Consider the following 6000-nt stretch of genomic DNA (forward strand, 5'->3'; position numbering starts at 1 on the left):
ATTTCTCAGCATTCAATTGACATCTTCAGATTTGTCCTCTGTTTGACAGCAGCGTCTCCCAACATGACAAGTGTGTTTAAAGCTTCCGGAAGAGGCTCGCACACGTGCACGTTGCACCAGAACGCACGATTAGAGATGCTCTGACACTGATTTTACTCAAACTGGGCCACTGTGCTGCTGTGAAAAACCAAACAGTGTGTTTCTCGACACGCACACGTGCACACAAGGAGTATCAGTTTATGTAGGCCACTCACAGGGCTGCAGAATGTAGATGAGGATATAACAAAAAATATTTATTAAAACCGCTTTTCAATCATGGAAGTGTGGATTTATCTCTGCTATATTAAACTACAGTGTATTTTGAGGTGTGAATGTTGAGGATAAGCCATTCAATTCATTATCATCCGCTCTTTGTGTATTCAAGCCGTACAGAACAAAACAGTGGATCTGCCTCTGCAGAAATAATAATAATAAAAAGGAAAGGAAAAAAAAAACAGAAATGAATGGCAGGTGTGGTTGTTTGACTTTCAAATCACTTAGGCATCTATTCTATTAACCTGGTGTGTAAATAAATGCAGAATTCAATTTCCATGGAGTCACGCGATAAGTTGACAGTCCTCAAAAAGATCAAACAGGCTGTTCTGGGGCTCGTGAGCCACCGTGAAAAAATCTTGGGTATATGAAAGGTGTTGACACCTTGAGCAAGCCACAAAAAGAGACAAATGTCATATCCTCGGGAACAATTACTCAGTGAACCACTGGTTTTTAAGCCAGCAGGTCTGCAAGCTATATTATTCTTTATACAGTCGAGCTGCTCACACAACACCTCACAGTGGTTGTCAGTCAGTGTCAGAGCAAAGATGCTCTCTCTTTGTACCCATACTGAATACTAATATTTTAACTGCCCATTTCCCCCTTTACAGTGCACTTCCTATAGTTTGGTTTACAGGAAGTCTCATTTTTATTTGCTCATCTCCACAAAGACAAATCAATCTCTGCCTCTGTTCCTGTCCAGAGTCACTACATCCTCGCTTCCTATTAGTGTCACTCTCATCTGACTGCCGTGTCCCATTGTGACCGCACTGGAGGCACTAATGATAATGCTATAACCCAGACCAATTTGCCATGGCAATCAGACTCACTTAATTGAGCTGATTATAAGCTCTCTGTCTGAGATGACCCCTCCAGTCTCAGAAAAAACGGAGCAGAGAGAGAAGGAGGGTGTGGATGGATGAATGGAGGGTTTCTTCAGGCGTTCCGTCACTGCGCAGGAGACACATGGGATATGACTGTTTGGAGGCATGAGAAGAGGCATATGTGCATGTGTGTGTGTGTCCGTGACAATTCTTCATGTGTGGGGTGTTGGGAGATGGCGTGCAGGGCAGAGCAGGCCTTCAGGGAGGTGTAAAGGAGGAGAGGGGTGGGACAGTGACTAGAGGAAGAGTAAGGGGCGGGGGGGGGTTGGCTGGGGTAGCTTGGGCTCCGGGTTCGAAATCACAACACAGCCTCTGTAATAGACCCGGACACACACCACATCTGAAGTTAATCCAATCAGGGAGAAGCATGGCGCTCCCATCCGCTCAAGACACACAAACATAAGGTCAAGAGCAGCTTGTATTAGCACCGTGTTGTCAGGGAGAAGTGGTGTAGATAATTGACTTTCTGCATGTTTTAAAAGGCTAAGAGAGAGATAGAGAGATGAAGGAAAGCAGTAGCAAGTCCAGCCAAGCGAATGTAAAAAAGGCCAAATGAGTCAGTATCTTACAGCAGGTCAAAACCGACGTGATGGACTAATTTTGACTGTTCCACCCTGTGAGGACTGGATATCAAAGCTCACTTCTGTGGTACAGAAGTTGCCTAAATAAAACAAACATTTGGATATACATCAGGAACTACATAATCAAAGTTCTTAAACCACAGCATTTGTTTAAATATTGCTTTAATATTTATGGCCTGTTCCTAAATAACAAAGAAATAGCAAAGAAAAGCAGCTAACAATAATCTTGAGTAGCTGAATATTGTTTTCTTTCATATTGTACCCTGGTGTTATCCTTCAGATTCTTCTCAACGCCTTCAGTGGGTCGCTGAAAAAATACAGTACAAAGAGATACAGTGCTTAGACTTCTACCTCACTGTAAAAATTAGTAATAATTATTATTATAATTCAACATCGGTCTGAGAGCTGAAACTGTCCATCCAATGTCATTTTGCTGAAGATGCTTTGGTTCATTCAGTTGCGTAGTATATATGCATAATACACCTCTACATGCCACCATCTGCCACATTGCATAGCCTACAGTCCCGCTTTAACGCTAACACCAAAGGTACATAAATACGCAACGTATCTGAATGTGCAAATGCTCGTTCGGAATATAACAATCGGGGACAACCATGGCAGAGCTGCGCTGCGAATTGTTTTATTTACAGGGCGCACTAATAAGGGACACAAAGCACACTGCTATAATATCTGGGGATGGAAAGCAAATGTGCTTTTGAGAGCCAAGTATACTGGTCCCTTTCATAGGCGACTTGGTTCCACCCATGATCGAATGCAACATTCTAAAAGGACTATTTACTCTTTTCATTTCCTCTTGTGTATTACAGACGAAGGAGCGTGTGGCTTGCTGTATGAAAACAGGGCCTGGCCTAATGTTGCATGAAGACCATGGTGAATTCATATTGATGGGAAAGCAGCCTCTGAAGCCCAGCAGCCATGATTTTTTCATAAGCCACCGGGAACAAGAAGTCAGTCAGCTGACAGGTGCTAACGCCGCCAATTGTGCTGTGGATAAGAGATGGGACATGGAGAAAAGAGGGAGAGAGAGAGAGAAAGCGAAGGCAGCAACTAGCTCCTCTTTTCTAAGCACTTCTGTGTGCAGAATGTGTACGTGCTGCGTTGTGTGTGCTCCCTGCACCCTGTTCCCTTCTATAGCTGGAGAGGATTTTACGGAGGAGACTGTGTAAACACCAGAATGCATGTCAAATATGATGAGTCTTGATAGCTGTAAAACATACCCAAGGACTGCTCCTCACTTATTATCTACAACCAGAGCCCTGGAGCTATGTCTGCATCCTTCTGCTTTCCCTCCACGCATGTCGCGCCACAAGTCCCTCTCTGGAAAGCATTGATTATTTTGGCATGAACCAAGGAGAAAGAAAGGTGTGATTTCTTTTGTGTTTCCTGAAGAAAAAAAAATCAGCAAAAATAAATATTTTTGAGAGCATGGTGCAGCCACAAGAAATATATGAGCACATTGGGGAAGAAATAAAGATGATGGATTTGCTAGCTGACGTGTGCGTATGCTTGTGTGCCTTGTGGAAAAGAGAGAGTGTGTGTGCATGTGTGTGTATGTATGTTTGGGCTCTGCAGAGTTTTTGGCTGCTACAATTGGTGCATTGTTTTTGTTCATGTGCATGTCATTTTCTGAACTGTACATCTAGAACAGTATTATCTGTATGTAATTGTGCACCTCTGTTTGCTGTGTCTCTTGAGTTTGTGGTGTGTATGTGAAGGAGGCAGAAAGAGCACATGCTGGAGAGAGCGACCGAAGCTGCAGGCAGTGTGAGGCTCCGGGGAACCACTTGAGATTGCAGGCAGAGGGACTGATAAGGCAGCTAGCCATTCATCAGGCCAAATGAAGGCAGTAAAGTTGACTGGAGGAACCCAGGCATTGCCCCAGGATGGCAGTCGGCCTCTCAGCAGAGACCTGTGACTAACACATGCGAGCAGGCATACATGCATGTACATACACATACAAATAGCCAAAGAATTGGGAAAGAAGGGAGAATGAATGGGCTGGGAGGTGGTACAGGATTCAGGATTGGGGCTCGGGAGAGAAGGAGGATAGAAGTGTATTGGACCTCCAGGAGCAGAGGCCTTGTCTCCTCAGAGCTACACCCAGCGACTGAGGCTCTCGTCTGGAGTACACGTGGCCCTCGCCACTCAGAAAACATCCATCAGACAGATACTACTGTAATCCAGAGGTGATACATTAGCTTGGGTGCCAGGGGGCCAGTGTGTGCTGGTGATGGATACCTCTAGAGCTCCCTGCTGTTGTCACAGGGGCCTCTCAGAGAGAGAACTGCTGCTGCCCAGCTCAGCACAGCGAACGCTTTCCTGCTTTATGTCACTGTTTGAATTTATTCCACTGTAATGCTCTTTGTATTTTATTCTTAATCACACTACCCAGAGGATGGAGACATATTTCCACCAAAGAAAGTGCTACGAAGTTGCACACTTATGAAAGCAATACATTACTTAAGCACTTAGGCCAGCCAAGGAGGAGAGATGAAGCTACTTCAGAGTGTTGCTGGTGTGTTTATAAGACTATATTAGTGTCTCACTGGTGCTTTGATAGAGCTTGTACCATCAATTTGCACAAAGACTCTATCTTTGCTTACATAAATCCCACCTCGGGGTTATTATGAATCTGATTTATTTGCTCCGCTTATGTTTATTATTGCATTTTATGGTTTATATTCTGTGTTAAATGGCATCAATAGGACTGCAGAGCATGTGTGTCTCATCCTGCAAGGGATGAAAATGGTTTATGGAGCTGTGAGTGCCAATAAACAGGCAGCCACAGCCTTTTGGATGTACATCTTTAATGTTTTATGCATGATGAACTCAATAGTTAGCACAGGTTCAAGGCCAAATGGTAAGTGCTGACAGGACTTCCCCAAGGCAGCTACATCCTACAGGCACAGGACACAGATTAAGCTATGTGCCTGAGTAGGGATCTTGTCATATTTTTGTTGATCTGTCTGTATGTGTAACTGCCAAATGGACAGAGTGAAGCAACCCACGAGCCAAACAAAACATACATGTTTGGCAGGAGAGGCCAACATCTCCTCCTCCGCCTCCTGTGTCCAGTTGTGGTCCAGTCATCTTGACACAGTCACTGCGTTGCTGTCTTGGACCAATAAAGAGGTGCGATGTGGGAACTGTAGGCTATGTAAGTGATCCGTCTCTGGCTAGATGAAAAGCAGACAGTCCGCCAAGGACAGCAGGACAGATTGATGTTATCAGCAAAGCTGTGCAGTGACACACACTTTTCAAAATGCTCTGTTGCAGGCAATAATAAGAAAATAAAGGCAACCAGTGTGGCATTTTCTCTTAATAGATCACTGCCCTGTCGATCACGATATCGACCATTGGAAATATACGACTGCACTGCTTTCTATTGAAATGTGTGCCCTGCTGAAGTACTTGAGGTGCATGACAAACTGGTCAAACCTGCACTGAAGAATGATTTGTCATTTAGAGCTTCTAAATCTGGCCAAAGGCAAACAAACAAGTGGTTAGTCATTAGGACTTTTGTGTGTACTGAAAACAGTCATGATTTATTTCATGACTATTTTATGTGTATCCACTAATTTCTGATTAAACCTTATACAAATGAAGCTTTTACTGACTACATGAATGTAACTGGTATGTAACTGGTATCCCTCTGGTATTTATTAACGTATTAAAGGCCAGTAAAGAGAGCAACATTTAGTTTTCATAGATGAAGTCATTTTCGAACGCAGCCCATTTTGTAGTAGAAGCACCTTATACCAATGTTTTACCTACATTTATGGCTGCATTTATAATCGAGAATAAAGTGAGGCATGAGAATGAATCAATTACTTTTTAAACCTAAACCTTTGATGTTGCACCATGTAACCAAAAGCGCTAAAATAATCAAAATAAAATGGACAACAGAGAATGCAGTCTGAACTGAAATCTTTTTCCCAACATTTATTAATACTCATGTGCAGTGCACACTCAGGACTGCCTTTTCGTGTCAACATATTTATTGCTTCAAGGCGAGGTGAGAATGATCGGCTCCATCATCATTCACAGACCCAGATTTCACAAAGTTTACAAGGTGTAAATGAGAGATTGTGTGGATTTCCGCGTGTTTCCACCCTAGCGCCTGTCTCTGCTGTGAGTGAGTCTTTGATAGCTGTTACACTGTGAGACAGACAGGCCTGTGCCAAGTCGATGGCATCAAAAAA

This window comes from Trachinotus anak, unplaced genomic scaffold, assembly GCF_046630095.1.
Source record: "Trachinotus anak isolate AG129_WGS33_773 ecotype Australia unplaced genomic scaffold, CSIRO_AGI_Tana_v1 ptg000007l, whole genome shotgun sequence".
In the NCBI taxonomy this organism is placed as follows: domain Eukaryota; kingdom Metazoa; phylum Chordata; class Actinopteri; order Carangiformes; family Carangidae; genus Trachinotus; species Trachinotus anak.